Genomic DNA, 21,409 nt, shown 5'->3' with positions numbered 1-21,409 from the left:
GTTATGCTATCTAACAAAGTACTGGCTTTACCTGAAAAGGTTAAAGATGTGCTGGAGAAGCGCGTGAAAATGTCCCGCGCTGGTCAGCCCTGGGCGTGAAAACAATGTTGCTGTATCGAATCCCAAGTGGAACTGTAAAGATCCGCTCCTTGTTGCTGGGGGAGCGGAAGTCAGAGCTGCACAGCTGACGCACTTCCGATCGGCGGCCATTTTGCCGAAGTCCTATATAAAAGAAACAGGGTCGCTGGACCTCTTCAGTTTGCCGGAAGTCTGTGGAGTGAGCAATATGGCGGAGCAAGCAAGCACAATGTCTGAGAGTCCCAAGATGGCGCCGGAGGCCCGAAAAGTTACAGCAGTCGTGGCGCAGATGTTTCAGGAGTTGGCGGATCGTCTGTAGAGAATTTCATTTGGGGCCAAAGAGGCCTATCTCAAAGTCCCGCTGCCCGAGGACGATGGAGAGTGGCGGGTGGAATGCCTGCACCTTCTATAGGAGCGTCGCCGGTGAGGTTGTCCACTCACCACCGGGCCTGGGGATCCTGGGCAGAGATCCACACTTAAGAAACAGATGTGAGTACCCTGGCTGAGGCCGCTTTTTCTACCCCTCCATCCACCCCTAGCCCGGAGTCTACATCCCAGGTCCAGAAGGCCGCAGCATGCCCCAGGTCACCATCGCTGCCCCGGTGGCTATTTGGCAATGAGCCTACTCTAATCCAGTACATGATAGAGCACCTTCTACCCCTACCAGGGAAGCCCCATCCCCCAGTTCCGACGGCCCACTCTGAGAGGGTTAAGCGAGAAGCCCAGGTGGCCAAAATAGTGGAGGAGATAAGGGCACAAAGGAGAAAGGAGTATGGGCCAAAACCACTACCGTATGAAGTGTGCCAAGCACAACAGCAGGACACAAAAACCCTTGAGGCCCTGTATATTAGGATGCTAGACCACCCTGAGAGGAAGAGCCACCCCTGGAAAGGCACCAACCTACAGTCATAAAGTTTGATAAGGTGCGGCGGTTTGGCATCCTCATGGACTGTCATCATGGTGGGACCATCCTAGTGAATCGACGAGCATCTAAAAGAGACTATCTCCCCACACATTTGTATTCTCTGGAGAGCGGGGAGATTGTGGAATATACTCCAGTTCAAAGTGTGAGAGGAGAGGGGGCGGCAGCGGTGACCCGTCCGAAGAACCCCACGCAGATTCCCTTAGCAAACTTCCCGTCGGACGACTGGGATGCAGATCCCTTCGGTTTACTGTCTCCTACGCTCCAAGAGCCTTGTCCAGGCCAAGAGGAAGAAACTTACTTGCACGAGGCGCCTGTCGTCGCACCGAAGTACCAACGCAAGTCTTCTACAGATGTGCCCAGGCCTCCTGCTGTCGCTGAGGAGGTTTGGCCTAACCACCAGGCACTTACTACTGTGCCTTGGCCTACTCCTGCTGAGGAGGAGGTTTGGCCAGCCCAACAGGCACCGGCACCTTGTCCCCCAGTGGCTGCTGCTGCTGTTCAAATGGTGGTTACCATTAGTCCCACAACCGAATCTACCCTGTCTAGAGTGAATTGGACCACTTGAGTTAGTCCTTTGAAGGGGGCACAGTCCCATGGTTTCCGTTATATGTACAAGCCTAGGAAGCAGTCCGACAGGTGAGGCTGAGATGGGAAATTCCCAGGCTGAAGTGAAGTTATGTGTGATAACTTTACTATTGAGTCGAGAGACTAACTTTGTTTTGTGGAAGCATCATTGTTGTTTTCTAGGTTCCTGCAATGTTTAAGAAAAGTGCCTGGTGGACTAACCAAGAACTCTCTGCAAACATTTTGCGTAAGTTCATGTGCTCAGCTTATAGCCGTGATCCTGTACTGTGAACCCTAACGTGCCAGAACTGTGGATTGGTACTCTAAAATTACTTACAGAAGAATATATTGTTCATTCATTTTGCACAAGTGAATACAACTATAGTAATTGTTGTGAAACTGTATTATTTAAAGTACATTGTAATAAAGTGTATGTAAAATGTTTATACAAAATGTCTAATGTGTTTAATGCCTTTTGTACCCATGGCAATTGTAAAGGAGGTATACTGACTAGGTCAGGAGAGGCATATCCACTTATCTCACTGCCAGGGACAGATACCAGCCAGGAATAGAGAGTAAAAGTATTTTTGTATAAAAGTTATCAGTAACTACTATACTAATGCCTAGTCAGTATAGAATAATAAATTCTAACTCATTTCATGTACAGATAGTCAGTGATATACATAGCATTTATGTATCTAAAATGGTCAAATGTCACATGTCTAGTCAGGACTGTAGCTAACCAGTCTAAACATTCAGTCCATAATGTCTGATTATTTTCTTGTCCATCGTGTACAGGGTACTCTTGTGGCCAGAGTGTTTTCCTGGAGGTGTAAGTAACACGTACGGTGACAGAGCTACTGTGTATATAGGTGAAAAAGAAAAAGAAAAAAATGTGTATTTACTTGTATAATGTTATGGGGAGAAGTAGCTATAGCTGAAGGGCCCCATTAACAAAGGCATACGGGTTGAAGGCTTCTGCAAGCCCGATCTGAACCAAATATCTGCTAAGTATGCAGTTGCAAGACCAAAAAGATTTCACCTGTTTAGATTTCATGATCCCAGTTATTAATACCTTCACACATTGGAGCATGTAAGGACATTAAGTGCAATGCCCCATGGACTCTGCCCCAGTTCATCTGTTCACCAGCCCTGTGAAGGACATTGTCTCAAAATGCCCCAGAAACTGTATCTACTGTTGTTGCCAGGCCTCAGTGCCCCCTTTATGTTCGTCCACCCTCCTGGACTGGTTGCCGAGTATGGCTGTTGTTTAGAGGGGGAGTTTGTGGTGGCCCCGTACAGGAGTTGCACCCCTATACCCTTGCTGCCCTCTCAGGCAGACTCCATTCAGTGACCCCTGGGCCTTTCTTTTGTCTGTATTCCCTAAATAGTTAACTATTACCTATGTTATTCAATGTAATGTATATAACTTGTCATATACCTTTAAATACTGTTGTCATGTGTTGTAACCAAGGAAGGTACCAGTGACCATGTGACCTACAGGGTGACCTATGGGACCCCTCCAGAGTCTCCCCCATATAAACCCTGGGTGGAGCTAGTTCAGTCTCTTTGAGTCTTTTCTGAGATTCAGTACAGTCAAGTCCAGAGAGAGTGTCTGGTGTCCTGAGGAGGCCTAAAGCTACCAAGCAGCCACACATCCACATGTCTGCTACCCCATAGATGAACGTCAAAACCTGGTAAGCTACAAACTGGGTAAAGTCTGTCTAGTCAGTCCCAGTCAAGATTAATCTGTGTCAAGTCAGCGTGGTCATGCATCAAATTATCCAAGTCTACTACAAGTCCCAGCGAGCCCTAAAGTCTCTGAAGTCACTGGTCACCTCATTGGGCCTGGCTAAGCTGTTACGACTGTTACACCTGTCTATCTCAGTAAAGCTGCCGCCGTTCTGTAACTTGACGTCGGAGTCATTATTTGCCCTCGTGCCTAGCCCAGGATCCAGCAGTTTACCTTCGGGTGGTGTAGAGGTTAAACCACGCTCTGGCGTCACGAACACAAGGGGTTAATGCCATCTGCCCCTAGGGTAATTCCATCTGCCCTCATCACACTTTCACCACGTTATGATATAGGGTTACTGCCTTAAAAAGGGGTACAGCAGCAAAAATTTACTTTTCAAGGAAAGGGGATAAGTAGCGGATTGCAGGGGGTCCGACCGATCTCCGAAATGGGACCTGGCTCTGAGTGAGGTCCGTGGGGAAGACGGCTCCATTAATTTCTATGGGAGCGATGATGAATAGACCCGAGTCCAGCACTCAGGCATCATCAGCGCTCCCATAGAAATGAATGGTGCATGGGCTGTCTACACTAGATGACAGGTGCTCCTCATGGAGAGAGCCGGGTCCCTTTCCAGAGATCCGTTGGACCCCCTGCAATCAGCTACTTATCCTCTGTCCTGTGGATAGGGAAAAAGTAAATTTTGGCTGCACTACCCCTTTAGTGAAGGATGGGTAAAGGAAAGCTATGGCTCTGATACGTGGTGTAGAGGTAGTAGTTGCCTCTGGGCCTTTTAGGCTCCTCTACAAATAAGAAGACACCATTATTATGTAGGGCAAATAATGGCAGATTTTGCAATGAGGACCAGGAGCTTCAAGTTCTACCTCTTTTGCCAGGATAGGCTTTCCCAACTATAAAAAAAAAAAAAAAAAAATTGGGGGTGCCAATATTTTTTTAATTTTTGGAAATCATATCCAATTTGTAAGCAACAACCAATCTGCCGCAATGTGACCTTCGGAGTATACATTACACTTTATTAGACAACATTTGCTTCTTCCCTATTGTCCTTTTGTCCTATTTTAAAGGGGTACTCTGGCCCCATGACATCTTATCCCCTATCCTAAGGATAGGAGATAAGATGTCTGATCGCGGGGGTCCCACCGCTGGGGACCCCCCGCAATCTAGCATGCAGCACCCACCTGTAAGAACTGCCAGAAGCACTGGAGGCTCTCAGTCTTATGCTTCCCGACCACGGGAACGGAGTATCGTGACGTCACGACGACGCCCCCGTGTGATGTCCCGCCCCCTAAATGCAAGTCTATAGGAGGGTGCTGCATGCTAGATTGCGGGGGTCCCCAGCGGTAAGTACTGCCGGAAGCGCTGGAGGCTCTCAGTCTTATGCCTCCCGACCACGGGGACGGAGTATCGTGACGTCACGACTCCGACGACTCCGCCCCCGACGACTCCGCCCCTGTGTGATGTCACGTCCCGTCCCCTCAATGCAAGTCTATGGGAGGGGGCGTGACGGCCGTCACGCCCCCTCCCATAGACTTGCATTGAGGGGGCGGGACGTGACGTCACGATACTCCGTCCCCGTGGTCTGGAGCCATAAGACTGAGAGCCTCCAGTGCTTCCGGCAATACTTACAGGTGGCTAAGCTGTTACGACTGTTACACCTGTCTATCTCAGTAAAGCTGCCGCCGTTCTGTAACTTGACGTCGGAGTCATTATTTGCCCTCGTGCCTAGCCCAGGATCCAGCAGTTTACCTTCGGGTGGTGTAGAGGTTAAACCACGCTCTGGCGTCACGAACACAAGGGGTTAATGCCATCTGCCCCTAGGGTAATTCCATCTGCCCGTCACGACTCCGACGACTCCGCCCCCGACGACTCCGCCCCTGTGTGATGTTACGTCCCGTCCCCTCAATTCAAGTCTATGGGAGGGGGCGTGACGGCCGTCACGCCCCCTCCCATAGACTTGCATTGAGGGGGCGGGACGTGACGTCACGATACTCCGTCCCCGTGGTCTGGAGCCATAAGACTGAGAGCCTCCAGTGCTTCCGGCAATACTTACAGGTGGGTGCTTCATGCTAGATTGTGGGGGTCCCCACTGGCGGGACCCCCACGATCAGACATTTTATCCCCTATCCTTTGGATAGGAGATAAGATGTCTTGGGGCCAGAGTACCCCTTTAAGCCACACATTTGTTTAGGAAACTTTTGGCGGAGTTAGTTCAGCTCCGGCTCTGTTTACCCACAGTGTTTGCTCGGGATCATTTTGGACACATCCTCATCCTCGTGCACTCTCTTTCCTCCGCACTTTACTCAGCATTAATAGCAGGCCACTCACTGCAGCCATGAAAGGACAGAACTTTAAGTGAAGGAAGTTTGCTGAAGAATCCAGAATGTTGATTCATTGGGAATTTCCTGTTTCCTCTTCGTGGCTGTGATAGACCAGTAAGATGGGGATATTAGTCCTTGTGATAGGTCCTCACAAGCATAAAAATATTGGGGGAGATTTATCGAAACCTGTCCTGAGGAAAAGTTGCTGAGTTGCCCATAGCAACCAATCAGATCGCTTCTTTCAGTTTTCAGAGGCCTTTGCAAATCTGATTGGTTGCTATGGGCAACTCAGCAACTTTTCCTCTGTACAGGTTTTGATAAATCTCCGCCATTGTCTTATGAATAGTATGGATAGGCAGCTGGACTTGCCAGGTCATCATCTCACACCTCACAGGCTTCCATTGGGTCACAAAACGTGGTATAATCCATATAGTCCCCGCACCATCCAGAACATAATCCTGTCCGGTTACAGCATCATCTTTGTCCCAGCGGAAACACAGGCAGGTTCAGTAAGTGAGGGCGGGACTAGCTCTCCTCTGTGCTCACACCTGTCCTATCAGACTGCAGCATGAAAACAGAAAGGAGGGGCTTACAGAGTAGCCTGCAGTGGTTGGATGAAGACACCCAGCACAGCAGACTCAGGGAGGAAGTGAATGCATGGTGAGTGAGGGCGGGCTCAGTGCTTGCCTCGGACACGCCCCATCCTGAGCAGTGGATGTTAGAATGAGTGAGCAGCAGAATGGAGGGATTTGTGAGCTAAATACAAAAGCTAGCCAAATACAGAAGCTAGACACATGACCTAGTGAGTGTTACGCCGAGCGCTCCGGGTCCCCGCTCCTCCCCGGAGCGCTCGCTTCTCTCTCGCTACCGCAGCGCTCCGGGCAGCTCCACTGACCCGGTGCGCTGCGATACCGTCTCCAGCCGGGATGCGATTCGCGATGCGGGTAGCGCCCGCTCGCGATGCGCATCCCGGCTCCCGTACCTGACTCGCTCTCCGTCTGTCCTGTCCCGGCGCGCGCGGCCCCGCTCCCTAGGGCGCGCGCGCGCCGGGTCTCTGCGATTTAAAGGGCCACTGCGCCGCTGATTGGCGCAGTGGTTCCAATTAGTGTGTTCACCTGTGCACTCCCTATTTATACCTCACTTCCCCTTCACTCCCTCGCCGGATCTTGTTGCCATTGTGCCAGTGAAAGCGTTTCCCAGTGTGTTCCTAGCCTGTGTTCCAGACCTCCTGCCGTTGCCCCTGACTACGATTCTTGCTGCCTGCCCCGACCTTCTGCTACGTCCGACCTTGCTTCTGTCTACTCCCTTGTACCGCGCCTATCTTCAGCAGTCAGAGAGGTTGAGCCGTTGCTAGTGGATACGACCTGGTCACTACCGCCGCAGCAAGACCATCCCGCTTTGCGGCGGGCTCTGGTGAAAACCAGTAGTGACTTAGAACCGATCCACTAGCACGGTCCACGCCAATCCCTCTCTGGCACAGAGGATCCACTACCTGCCAGCCGGCATCGTGACAGTAGATCCGGCCATGGATCCCGCTGAAGTTCCTCTGCCAGTTGTCGCCGACCTCACCACGGTGGTCGCCCAGCAGTCCCAACAGATAGCGCAACAAGGCCAACAGCTGTCTCAACTGACCGTGATGCTACAGCAGCTACTACCACAGCTTCAGCAATCATCTCCTCCGCCAGCTCCTGCACCTCCTCCGCAGCGAGTGGCCGCTTCTGGTCTACGACTATCCTTGCCGGATAAATTTGATGGGGACTCTAAATTCTGCCGTGGCTTTCTTTCCCAATGTTCCCTGCACTTGGAGATGATGTCGGACCAGTTCCCTACTGAAAGGTCTAAGGTGGCTTTCGTAGTCAGCCTTCTGTCTGGAAAAGCTCTGTCATGGGCCACACCGCTCTGGGACCGCAATGACCCCGTCACTGCCTCTGTACACTCCTTCTTCTCGGAAATTCGAAGTGTCTTTGAGGAACCTGCCCGAGCCTCTTCTGCTGAGACTGCCCTGTTGAACCTGGTCCAGGGTAATTCTTCCGTTGGCGAGTACGCCGTACAATTCCGTACTCTTGCTTCAGAATTATCCTGGAATAATGAGGCCCTCTGCGCGACCTTTAAAAAAGGCCTATCCAGCAACATTAAAGATGTTCTGGCCGCACGAGAAATCCCTGCTAACCTACATGAACTCATCCATCTTGCCACTCGCATTGACATGCGTTTTTCCGAAAGGCGTCAGGAGCTCCGCCAGGATATGGACTTTGTTCGCACAAGGCGTTTTTTCTCCCCGGCTCCTCTCTCCTCTGGTCCCCTGCAATCCGTTCCTGTGCCTCCCGCCGTGGAGGCTATGCAGGTCGACCGGTCTCGCCTGACACCTCAAGAGAGGACACGACGCCGCATGGAGAATCTCTGCTTGTACTGTGCCAGTACCGAACACTTCCTGAAGGATTGTCCTATCCGTCCTCCCCGCCTGGAAAGACGTACGCTGACTCCGCACAAAGGTGAGACAGTCCTTGATGTCTACTCTGCTTCTCCACGTCTTACTGTGCCTGTGCGGATATCTGCCTCTGCCTTCTCCTTCTCTACTATGGCCTTCTTGGATTCCGGATCTGCAGGAAATTTTATTTTGGCCGCTCTCGTCAACAGGTTCAACATCCCAGTGACCAGTCTCGCCAGACCCCTCTACATCAATTGTGTAAACAATGAAAGATTGGATTGTACCATACGTTTCCGCACGGAGCCCCTTCTAATGTGCATCGGACCTCATCACGAGAAGATTGAATTTTTGGTCCTCCCCAATTGCACTTCCGAAATCCTCCTTGGACTACCCTGGCTTCAACTCCATTCCCCAACCCTGGATTGGTCCACTGGGGAGATCAAGAGTTGGGGGCCCTCTTGTTTCAAGGACTGCCTAAAACCGGTTCCCAGTACCCCTTGCCGTGACTCTGTGGTTCCCCCTGTAACCGGTCTCCCTAAGGCCTATATGGACTTTGCGGATGTTTTTTGCAAAAAACAAGCTGAGACTCTACCTCCTCACAGGCCTTATGATTGTCCTATTGACCTCCTCCCGGGCACTACTCCACCCCGGGGCAGAATCTATCCTCTGTCCGCCCCAGAGACTCTTGCTATGTCGGAGTACATCCAGGAAAATTTAAAAAAAGGCTTTATCCGTAAATCCTCCTCTCCTGCCGGAGCCGGATTTTTCTTTGTGTCCAAAAAAGATGGCTCTCTACGCCCTTGCATTGACTACCGCGGTCTTAATAAAATCACGATAAAGAACCGCTACCCTCTACCCCTCATCTCTGAACTCTTTGATCGCCTCCAAGGTGCCCACATCTTTACCAAACTGGACTTAAGAGGTGCTTATAATCTCATCCGCATCAGAGAGGGGGATGAATGGAAAACGGCATTTAACACTAGAGATGGACACTTTGAGTATCTGGTCATGCCCTTTGGCCTGTGCAACGCCCCTGCCGTCTTCCAAGACTTTGTTAATGAAATTTTTCGTGATCTCTTATACTCCTGTGTTGTTGTATATCTGGACGATATCCTGATTTTTTCTGCCAATCTAGAAGAACACCGCCAGCATGTCCGTATGGTTCTTCAGAGACTTCGTGACAATCAACTTTATGCCAAGATAGAGAAATGTCTGTTTGAATGCCAATCTCTTCCTTTCCTAGGATACTTGGTCTCTGGCCAGGGACTACAAATGGATCCAGACAAACTCTCTGCCGTCTTAGATTGGCCACGCCCCTCCGGACTCCGTGCTATCCAACGTTTTTTGGGGTTCGCCAATTATTACAGGCAATTTATTCCACATTTTTCTACCGTTGTGGCCCCTATCGTGGCTTTAACCAAAAAAAATGCCAATCCCAAGTCTTGGCCTCCTCAAGCGGAAGACGCCTTTAAACGGCTCAAGTCTGCCTTTTCTTCGGCTCCCGTGCTCTCCAGACCTGACCCATCTAAACCCTTCCTATTGGAGGTTGATGCCTCCTCTGTAGGAGCTGGAGCGGTCCTTCTACAAAAAAATTCTTCCGGGCATGCTGTTACTTGTGGGTTTTTTTCTAGGACCTTCTCTCCGGCGGAGAGGAACTACTCCATCGGGGATCGAGAGCTTCTAGCCATTAAATTAGCACTTGAGGAATGGAGGCATCTGCTGGAGGGATCAAGATTTCCTGTTATTATTTACACCGATCACAAGAACCTCTCCTATCTCCAGTCTGCCCAACGGCTGAATCCTCGCCAGGCCAGGTGGTCTCTGTTCTTTGCCCGATTTAATTTTGAAATTCACTTTCGGCCTGCCGATAAGAACATTAGGGCCGATGCTCTCTCTCGTTCCTCGGATGCCTCGGAAGTCGAACTCTCTCCGCAGCACATCATTCCTCCTGACTGCCTGATCTCCACTTCTCCAGCCTCCATCAGGCAAACTCCTCCAGGAAAGACCTTCGTCTCTCCACGCCAACGCCTCGGAATCCTCAAATGGGGTCACTCCTCCCATCTCGCAGGTCATACAGGCATCAAGAAATCTGTGCAACTCATCTCTCGCTTCTATTGGTGGCCGACTCTGGAGACGGATGTCGTGGACTTTGTGCGAGCCTGCACTGTCTGTGCTCGGGATAAGACTCCTCACCAGAAGCCCGCTGGTTTTCTTCATCCTCTGCCTGTCCCCGAACAGCCTTGGTCTCTGATTGGTATGGATTTTATTACAGACCTACCCCCATCCCGTGGCAACACTGTTGTTTGGGTGGTCGTTGATCGATTCTCCAAGATGGCACATTTCATCCCTCTTCCTGGTCTTCCTTCAGCGCCTCAGTTGGCTAAACAATTTTTTGTACACATTTTTCGTCTTCACGGGTTGCCCACACAAATAGTCTCGGATAGAGGCGTCCAATTCGTGTCAAAATTCTGGAGGGCTCTCTGTAAACAACTCAAGATTAAATTAAACTTTTCTTCTGCATATCATCCTCAATCCAATGGACAAGTAGAAAGAATTAACCAGGTCTTGGGTGATTATTTACGACATTTTGTTTCCTCCCGCCAGGATGATTGGGCAGATCTTCTACCATGGGCCGAATTCTCGTATAACTTTAGAGTCTCTGAATCTTCCTCCAAATCCCCATTTTTCGTGGTGTACGGCCGTCACCCTCTTCCCCCCCTCCCTACTCCCTTGCCCTCTGGTTTGCCCGCGGTAGATGAAGTGACTCGTGATCTTTCCACCATATGGAAAGAGACCCAAGTTTCTCTTTTACAGGCTTCATCTCGCATGAAAAAGTTTGCCGATAAGAAAAGAAGAGCTCCCCCCATTTTTGCTCCCGGAGACAAGGTATGGCTCTCCGCTAAATATGTCCGCTTTCGTGTCCCCAGTTACAAACTGGGTCCACGCTATCTTGGTCCCTTCAAAGTCTTGTGCCAAATTAATCCTGTCTCTTACAAACTTCTTCTTCCTCCTTCTCTCCGTATTCCTAATGCCTTTCATGTCTCTCTTCTTAAACCACTCATCATCAACCGTTTCTCTCCCAAATTAGTTTCTCCCACTCCTGTCTCCGGTTCTTCTGACGTCTTCTCAGTGAAAGAGATACTGGCCTCCAAGACAGTCAGAGGAAAAAAGTTCTTTTTGGTGGATTGGGAGGGCTGTGGACCTGAAGAGAGATCCTGGGAACCTGAGGACAACATCCTAGACAAAAGTCTGCTCCTCAGGTTCTCAGGCTCTAAGAAGAGGGGGAGACCCAAGGGGGGGGGTACTGTTACGCCGAGCGCTCCGGGTCCCCGCTCCTCCCCGGAGCGCTCGCTTCTCTCTCGCTACCGCAGCGCTCCGGGCAGCTCCACTGACCCGGTGCGCTGCGATACCGTCTCCAGCCGGGATGCGATTCGCGATGCGGGTAGCGCCCGCTCGCGATGCGCATCCCGGCTCCCGTACCTGACTCGCTCTCCGTCTGTCCTGTCCCGGCGCGCGCGGCCCCGCTCCCTAGGGCGCGCGCGCGCCGGGTCTCTGCGATTTAAAGGGCCACTGCGCCGCTGATTGGCGCAGTGGTTCCAATTAGTGTGTTCACCTGTGCACTCCCTATTTATACCTCACTTCCCCTTCACTCCCTCGCCGGATCTTGTTGCCATTGTGCCAGTGAAAGCGTTTCCTTGTGTGTTCCTAGCCTGTGTTCCAGACCTCCTGCCGTTGCCCCTGACTACGATTCTTGCTGCCTGCCCCGACCTTCTGCTACGTCCGACCTTGCTTCTGTCTACTCCCTTGTACCGCGCCTATCTTCAGCAGTCAGAGAGGTTGAGCCGTTGCTAGTGGATACGACCTGGTCACTACCGCCGCAGCAAGACCATCCCGCTTTGCGGCGGGCTCTGGTGAAAACCAGTAGTGACTTAGAACCGATCCACTAGCACGGTCCACGCCAATCCCTCTCTGGCACAGAGGATCCACTACCTGCCTGCCGGCATCGTGACAGTGAGTAACATATAGGAGCATTATATTGTTGCTGTGACATGACAGGTACACTTTAAGTAGTTCGGATATTTAAAAAATATATATATACCCCACACACAGACTGGTCTGCATGCACCCCTCCCCCCCTCCTTTCTCACATACCTACAGCCTTTCTCTTTGTCCTTCTCCTGAGTGCTGTGCAGACTCTGCAGGACCTGTGGTAACGTTATAGTCACATGTCAAAGGTCCTGCACAGGCCAAATAACTTTCCTGCTGCATTTTTGCCACCGTTTTGTGCAAATCATAGCAAAACCAAAGTAGGTAAGCCTAGCAACAAAGAAAAGTATATGTCTGTTTTAGGAAGCCATAGGCCCCCACGAGCCCAGACCCCAGGCAGCCGCCAAAATGGGTGTCTAAATGCTCTAAAATGTTTGTTTTGTTTTTTTTAACTCTCCAGTCACCAATAAATCTATTCAGTGTAAAACAGAAGATAGAAAACATGGATGTAGGGAGAGGAGGGGGATGCAGCTGCATTTTCTCAGTTAAACAGCATGAGACAGAGTTGGGTGGAAGACCACCCGAAGGAAGACGTCATAGAGGTGAGAATGAGAATAGTAACATGGAAATAGACCCAAATAGGCATTAGACACTACATTGCTGACAGCTCTACTTCTATGAGAGGAAATGCAACTCGTATCATGGCCAGAAACCCTCACGGTTCTATATAATTTACGTCCAGCATAGTAGGTGTCCAGATCCGGATGGCATAGCTGGGATGGGGACTGTACAATGCGACCCTATCAAACTGGCCTACAGCTGACCTGTAAAGGATTGTGACCGAAAATCCAAAAAGTTGAGGAACATTTTGCTCCTAGGTTGATGTGATCATCTCTGTTCCAGCATTAAGGGGAAGATTTATCAAATCCTGAGGAAAAATTGCTGAGTTGCCCGTAACAACCAATCAGATTGCTTCTTTCATTTTCGAAAGGGCCTCTGAAAATGAAAGAAGTGATCTGATTGGTTGCTATGGGCAACTGGGAAACTTTTCCTCTACACAGGTTTTGATAAATCTCAATCTATGGTGGAAATTTAACAAAACCTGTCCTGAGGAAAAATTGCTGAGTTGCCCATAGCAACCAATCAGATCGCTTCTTTCATTTTTCAGAGGCCTTTTCAAATATGAAAGAAGCGATCTGATTGGTTGCTGTGGGCAACTGGGCAACTTTTCCTCTACACAGGTTTTGATAAATCTCCCCATATGCCTAATATAGCCATACACTGTTTGCCAACAACACACCATAGGCAAAAACATCCAAAATTTGGTGATCACCAGGGAGCAGATGATAGTTCCCTTTGGTAACCGGTCAAAAATTTTCATGCTTTTTTTTTTGAGCACTAATTTTCTATATAACCTCCAATGTAGGATGTTACTATGTTTGGAGATTTTTATTCCAGTCATCGTGACTGTTTGTGGTGGACAATGTGACCGATCAGTCAGAAGATACAAGCGAGATGGTTAGAGATATGGATGATATATATCATTTGCCTTAAAGGGGTACTCCGGTGGAATATATATATATATTTTTTTAATCAACTGGTGCCAGAAAGTTAAACAGATTTGTAAATCGCTTCTATTAAAAAAAATCTTTACCCTTCCAGTACTTTTTAGCAGCTGTATGCTACAGAGGAAATTCTTTTATTTTTGAATTTCTTTTTTGTCTTGTCCACAGTGCTCTCTGCTGACACCTGATGCCAAAGAAATTCAAAAAGAAAAGAATTTCCTCTGTAGCATACATCCGCTAAAAAGTACTGGAAAGGTAAAGATTTTTTAATAGAAGTAATTTACAAATCTGTTTACAAAACTTTCTGGCACCAGTTGATTTAAAAATAAAATGTTTTCCCCCAGAGTACCCCTTAACCCCTTAAGGACCAAGGACGTACCGGTACGTCCTTGGTCCTGCTCTTCTGATATAACGCGGGGTTACACAGTAACCCCGCATCATATCATGGCGGGCCCGGCGTCATAGTGAAGCCGGCACCCGCCTGTAATAGCGCGCAGCGCCGATCGCGGCGCCGCGCGCTATTAACCTTTAAGTGAAAGTTCCCGGCTAGCTCAGTCGGGCTGTTCGGGATAGCCGCGGCTAATCGCGGCATCCCGAACAGCTGACAGGACAGCGGGAGGGCCCCTTCCTGCCTCCTCGCTGTCCGATCGCCGAATGACTGCTCAGTGCCTGAGATCCAGGCATGAGCAGTCATGCGGCAGAATCGTTGATCACTGGTTTCTTATGAGAAACCAGTGATCAATAATGAAGATCAGTGTGTGCAGTGTTATAGGTCCCTATGGGATAACAATGATCAGTGTGTGCAGTGTTATAGGTCCCTATGGGACCTATAACACTGCAAAAAAAAAGTGAATAAATATCATTTAACTCCTCCCCTATTAAAAGTTTGAATCACCCCCCTTTTCCAATAAAAAAAAAAAAACAGTGTAAATAAAAATAAAAATAAACATATGTGGTATCACCGCGTGCGGAAATGTCCGAATTATAAAAATATATCATTAATTAAACCGCTCGGTCAATGGCGTGCGCGCAAAAAAATTCCAAAGTCCAAAATAGTGCATTTTTGGTCACTTTTTATATCATTTAAAAATGAATAAAAAGTGATCAATAAGTCCTATCAATGCAAAAATGGTACCGTTAAAAACTTCAGATCACGGCGCAAAAAAAAAGTTATAGGGGTCAGAAGATGACAATTTTAAACGTATTAATTTTCCTGCATGTAGTTATGATTTTTTCCAGAAGTCCGACAAAATCAAACCTGTATAAGTAGGGTATCATTTTAATCGTATGGACCTACAGAATACATATCAGGTGTCATTTTTACTGAAAAATGTACTACGTAGAAACGGAAGCCCCCAAAAGTTACAAAACAGCGTTTTTTTTTTCAATTTTGTCGCACAATGATTTTTTTTCCCGCTTCACCATACATTTTTGGGCAAAATGACTGATGTCATTACAAAGTAGAATTGGTGGCGCAAAAAATAAGCCATCATATGGATTTTTAGGTGTAAAATTGAAAGAGTTATGATTTTTTAAAGGCAAGGAGCAAAAAACGAAAAATGCAAAAACGGAAAAACCTCCGGTCCTTAAAGGGGTACTCTGGTGAAAACCTTTTTTCTTTTAAATCAACTGGTGGCAGAAAGTTAAACATATTCTTAAATTACTTCTATTAAAAAATCTTAATCCTTCCTGTACTTATTAGCTTTTGAATACTACAGAGGAAATTCTTTTCTTTTTGGAATGCTCTCTCATGACATCACAAGCACAGTGCTCTCTGCTGACGTTATTATAATAATAATAATGCTTTATTTATTTTGGTCCTTAGTGGTATTTGAACCCAAGTCCCCAGCACTGCAAGGCAGTAGTGCTAACCACTGAGCCACCATGCTGCCCTTAGCATACATCTGCTATGCATCTGCTATGCATGGTTGCTAAAATGGACAGAGATGTCAGCAGAGAGCACTGTGCTCGTGATGTCATCAGTGTTCCAAAAAGAAAGGAATTTCCCCTGTAGCATTCAGCAGCTAATAAGTACTGGAAGGATTAAGATTTTTTAATAGAAGTAATTTACAAATATGTTTAACTTTCTGCCACCAGTTGATTTAAAAGAAAAAAGGTTTTCACCGGAGAACCCCTTTAAGGGGTTAAGGACTCATCCCATTTTGGCCTTAAGGACTCAGACAATTTAATTTTAACGTTTTCATTTTTTCCTCCTCGCCTTCTAAAAATCATAACCCTTTTATATTTTCATCCACAGACTAGTATGAGGGCTTGTTTTTTGCGCGACCAGTTGTCCTTTGTAATGACATCACTCATTATATCATAAAATGTATGGCGCAACCAAAAAACACTATTTTTGTGGGGAAATTAAAACGAAAAACGCAATTTTGCTAATTTTGGAAGGTTTCGTTTTCACGCCGTACAATTTATGGTAAAAATGACATGTGTTCTTTATTCTGAGGGTCAATACGATTAAAATGATACCCATTATTATATACTTTTATATTATTGTTGCGCTTAAAAAAAATCACAAACTTTTTAACCAAATTAGTACGTTTATAATCCCTTTAGTTTGATGACCTCTAACTTTTTTATTTTTCGTTATAAGCGGCGGTATGGGGGCTCATTTTTTGCGCCATGATCTGTACTTTTTTTTGATACCACATTTGCATATAAAAAACTTTTAATACATTTTTTATAATTTTTTTTTTTTTATAAAATGTATTAAAAAATTAGGAATTTTGGACTTTTTTTTTTTCGTTCACGCCGTTCACCGTACGGGATTATTAACATTTTATTTTAATAGTTCGGACATTTACGCATGCGGCGATACCAAATATGTCTAAAAAAATTTTTTTTTACGCTTTGTAGGGGTAAAATAGGAAAAAAGGGACGTTTTACTTTTTTATTGGGGGAGGGGATTTTTCACTTTTTTTTAACTTTTACTTTTACATTTTTTTTTACACTTGAATAGTCCCCATAGGGGACTATTCATAGCAATACCATGATTGCTAATACTGATATGTTCTATGTATAGGACATAGAACAGATCAGTGTTTTCGGTGATCTTCTGCTCTGGTCTGCTCGATCACAGACCAGAGCAGGAGACGCCGGGAGCCGGACGGAGGAAGGAGAGGGGACCTCCGTGCGGCATAATGAATGATCGGATCCCCGCAGCAGCGCTGCGGGCGATCCGATCATTCATTCAAATCGCGCACTGCCGCAGATGCCGGGATCTGTATTGATCCCGGCACCTGAGGGGTTAATGGCGGACGCCCGCGAGATCGCGGGCGTCGGCCATTGCCGGCGGGTCCCTGGCTGCGATCAGCAGCCGGGATCAGCCGCGCATGACACGGGCATCGCTCCGATGCCCGCGGTTATGCACAGGACGTAAATGTACGTCCTGGTGCGTTAAGTACCACCTCACCAGGACGTACATTTACGTCCTGCGTCCCTAAGGGGTTAAACTTTTGTCCTCCAGATGTTGCAAAACTTCAACTCCCAGCATGCCCGGACAGCCAACGGCTGTCCGGGCATGCTGGGAGTTGAAGTTTTGCAACATCTGGAGGGCCACAGTTTAAGACCACTAGTCCAATAATACAATCTAGGCCCGGACTGAATCCCCAAAGGTCCCATGTCCGGGCATGCTGGGAGTTGAAGTTTTGCAATATCTGGATGGATAGAGATCGATATATATATATATAGATATATATATATATATATATATATATATATAGATAGATAGATAGAAAAAATGCAGGCAGCACACCACAGCTTGTATCAAAAAGGAAAGTGAGTTTATTCCATGATGTGATAGAGACTACGTTTCTCCAGCCTCACGCTGGCTTTCTCAAGTGCACTTGAGAAAGCCAGCGTGAGGCTGGAGAAACGTAGTCTCTATCACATCATGGAATGAACTCATTTTCCTTTTTGATACAAGCTATGGTGTGCTGCCTGCATTTTTTCTGTGGATTGAAGAACCAGTGGGCCGAGGTTCAGAACATGCGTGCACCCCTTTTCTCTTTTTGCCATATATTTTTGGATGTGCTGTTTCTATTGCAATTTTAGATAGATAGATAGATACCAGCAATAAATCCAACAGCACTCACGGATTCAAGTGAAAAAAAACACAACGGTGTTTATTTAAACCATGTTCGGATGTAACGTTTCAGTGGTATCCACCACCTTTTTCAAGCATGCTTTTCACTTGAATCCGTGAGTGCTGTTGGATTTATTGCTGGAATTTATGGATGCGGTCTGCAACTGGGACCGCAGCTCTTCCTATTGCACCCGGACTACTACCTAGAGACATACAGTGGTTGTACTGTCCTCCACCATTTGGGAATAGATAGATAGATATAGATAGATAGATAGATAGATAGATATAGATATAGATAGATGTACAGCACAGGAAAAGGTAGAGCAGCACGTCCCACAATAATATGATAGCGGTGCAAGCAGCGAGTGGAGCCCCGGTCAAGGCAATTCAGACATCTAGGAAGGATGCCGCAGCACACGGAAGGTTCAAAAGTGTAAACAGTGGTTTATTCCATGATAATACAAGTTAATACAACTTGTATTATCATGGAATAAACCACTGTTTACACTTTTGAACCTTCCGTGTGCTGCGGCATCCTTCCTAGATATAGATAGATGTAGATAGATAGATAGAGATAGATATAGATAGATAGAGATAGCTAGATATAGAGATAGATAGATATAGATAGATATAGATAGATAGATATCATGAGGAGTATTTATTTAAAAAAAATAGCATAAATCAAATGGATATCCTATCATAGCTATAGGGGGCACAGTGGTTTTAGTTGCGCCCAGGCCCAGGGTGGGCAAAATGGGGCAGATATAGGAATATACTTACAGCAGTTTTCTGCCGACGGGCCCCTGTGATACGAATGTGTCCTAGAACGTCAAACAAAGGAATTTTTTGCTCATAAGGTTGGCCACAATGTTGTCTGAGGAGCTTCTTGGTATGTGGATGGCTCCCTTCAGGCTTTTCTTTGCATACCACCTTTAAACCCTTCCACGTCTCAGCAGTAGAATCATTTTCATACTTCAGATGACTCCACCATCAGGATGCACCAGTTTCTACACAAAGCTTTCTATAGAAATCTAAAAGGAATTCCAAAAAGTTCTAAGTCTGAAGTTGTAGCCTCCACCTGAGGCAACGATTCTGTTCTCTTCTCTAATTCTAGTATCCAAATAGGAGTGGAGTGGCTTGTTGGCTCCCCCTCTGGCACCCACTACCATTTGCCCCACTACACTCCCCCTACCCCAAGATGGGTATAAATAACCACATATACAATAATGTATCCCTATTCTCTATGTATAAAGTAAGAAATCGAAGCTGCTCCTCATGCTCTAGCTATCCCTAGAATCCTCAACGAAAAATTAAAGAACAGACCGGAGCGCTTCCATGTGCAGAATCATCAGTATGTTAGTGCAAAGAAAAGGTGAGTATAATGCTCACCTTATAAGGTTGTGCAATTCCGAGGCACAACACTCAGAGGGCAATATGGAGAAAGCGTGTGTTGCTTCAAGGCTGCTGCAGGCTTCCCATGCTGGAATGGCGTGTAGTGGATCAAGGAGAAAACACAATAGGAAATTCAGGGAAGTGGTCCCGCGCTGCCGAAACTCCAAAGAATGATAAGTAGATACTAATGCTGTAAGTTTTATTGTCAAACACACAAGGCGTTTCAAAGCTGATATGGCTTTTTCATCAGGCATCTGATGAAAAAGCCATATCGGCTTTGAAACGCGTTGTGTGTTTGACAATAAAACTTACAGTATTAGTATCTACTTATCATTCTTTGGAGTTTCGGCAGTGCGGGACCACTTCCCTGAATTTCCTATTGTGTTTTCTCCTTGATCAATGAAAAAAAAGGATTTCTTCTCTAAGGCCTGACATTCTTGTTTTGATACAAGCCTGTGGGGGGAGTGTTTATACATAGCTCACTCGCTCTTAGCATTGCATCCACTAGGTGGCATTCACATAGGAACAGATCAAAAATTAGGTACATTGCATAGAAGTGCAAACACTAGCATAACACGAAAGTGCAAAACAGAAGCCCTTTACATCCGACAACCAATGGAACATTTAAAAATATATGTGGTGGGACACTGCGCTTCAATTAAGTTACCTTGATTTTGCAGATTTTTTTAGTTTTTTGTCTTTTATGGGACTAAACTGTTTTGAGAATTTATATTTGAATGTTCCAGAATGCATTTATTTATTTATTTTAAATATTTGTATCAGTTTAGCTGCAAGAAGTCAAAATATTCCTCCATGTTTTTTCTCAAACTCTTTTTTTTCCTACAATGGGACTGGTAAGGGTCACTGTGTATATAATAAAATGCTAACTTATGGTTGTGTATTGCTCCTGCGCAAGCATGAACAAGCCCCTACTAGGCCATACCATTGCTTTCATGGTAATTAAGCTTTAATACTCCAAGTATAATGCCATGATCAGGTTTGATTGCGGTACCCAAAGGGTTAATTTCCAAAATTTCTCAGAGACTTGATGTTATTATATCATGGTGGTGAAAGAGGTTAAATATTTTATTTTATGATGTAGCAAACAATACACAGCTCAGGAGTATAATACAGGATATAATTCAATACCTTATGAACTTAGTGTAATGCATCATTCCACCTGTGTTTTCTGGTTCAATTTACATCAATTTTTGTCAGTTTTTTTTTCTCTACTGAGCACACTTAGTGTAACTCCCCTACAAGAGAGGACCCGCTGTGCCACGTACCAGTTTGGCTTTGTGTCTAAGTATTCCCCTGGCTTTCACCCTTTTCCCGCTCCAGGATGCGGAGGCTAAACTTCTGCTGCAGGAAAGATACCAGTCGCTACTGCTAGAGTGGTCCCGGCTAGGTGGCAGCTGACCAAGCAGGACAGAGCGCCATGGTGTAAAGCACTGGGGATACAGGCAGGAGGGAATGCTGATGTTGTGAATGGTATAGTGCAGTGAATAGAGCTCATTGGAGTAGAGTTGAGTAGCTCAAGAGCAGTCAGGTCGTGTTTCTCTAGTTTAGAAGACAGTGGTCAGTAGTTCAGTGGTCGACAGTCTGGGTCATGCACTGGAAAATTAGCTGGGTACAGAAGGATCAGACAGAGGTAGAATCAGAAAACAGGCCTCGATCAGGAACACAGGAGAACAGACAGACAACTTTGCTAGTAGAAACAACAATATTGCTCAAGTACTACAGGGCTCTCATATGGATGGTGCCTGGCTGGGATTGGAGGAGGGCAGGAATCAGGGACGCGCACAGACCTGTCAGGATCCGGACTGGTATGCAGCGACGACACTGGAGGTGGATCCTCTGTGTCAGTGAGGTGATGGCGTGGGCCGTACCAGGGGAACGGAATCTAAGGGGTTACTGGTTTTCACCAGAGCCCGCCGCAAAGCGGGATGGACTTGCAGCGGCAGGTAACCCCCAGGTCGTTCCACCCGATAGCGACTCAACCCCACTGACAGCTGAGACAGGCGCAGTACACAGGGACAAGGCAAGAGCAAGGTCGGACGTAGCAGAAGGTCAGGGCAGGCAGCAAGAGTCGTAGTCAGGGGCAACAGCAGGAGGTCTGGGTACACAGGCTTGGGAACACACTAAACGCTTTCTCAGGGCACTAAGGCAACAAGATCCGGCAGGGACAGGAAGGGAAAGTGGGTTTTTATATCAATGGAAGTGATTGACACTGATTGGGCCAGGCACCAATTAGTGGTGCACTGGCCCTTTAAATCTCAGAGAGCCGGCACGCGCGCGCCCTA

General features: G+C 47.0%; 1 protein-coding gene across 17 annotated transcripts in view; it reads right to left on the bottom strand.

Annotated features, from left to right (window-relative positions):
• The window catches only part of SYTL2 (synaptotagmin like 2), a 168,818-nt gene extending 155,809 nt beyond the window's left edge, over positions 1-13,009 (bottom strand). For 15 of the 17 annotated variants that reach the window (XM_056561318.1, XM_056561328.1, XM_056561327.1 and 12 more), the window contains exon 1: positions 12,875-13,009. The gene's annotated coding sequence lies outside the window, so the exon portion shown is untranslated. Of the gene's footprint in view, positions 1-5,550; positions 5,644-12,215; positions 12,245-12,874 lie in introns of those variants that run through there. The other 2 variants (XM_056561324.1, XM_056561323.1) reach the window with 2 other exon arrangements.
• Positions 13,010-21,409: the final 8,400 nt, after the last annotated feature.

Source organism: Hyla sarda, chromosome 2, assembly GCF_029499605.1.
Source record: "Hyla sarda isolate aHylSar1 chromosome 2, aHylSar1.hap1, whole genome shotgun sequence".
Taxonomy (NCBI): Eukaryota; Metazoa; Chordata; class Amphibia; order Anura; family Hylidae; genus Hyla; species Hyla sarda.
This window is presented reverse-complemented; position numbering and strand designations above follow the sequence as displayed.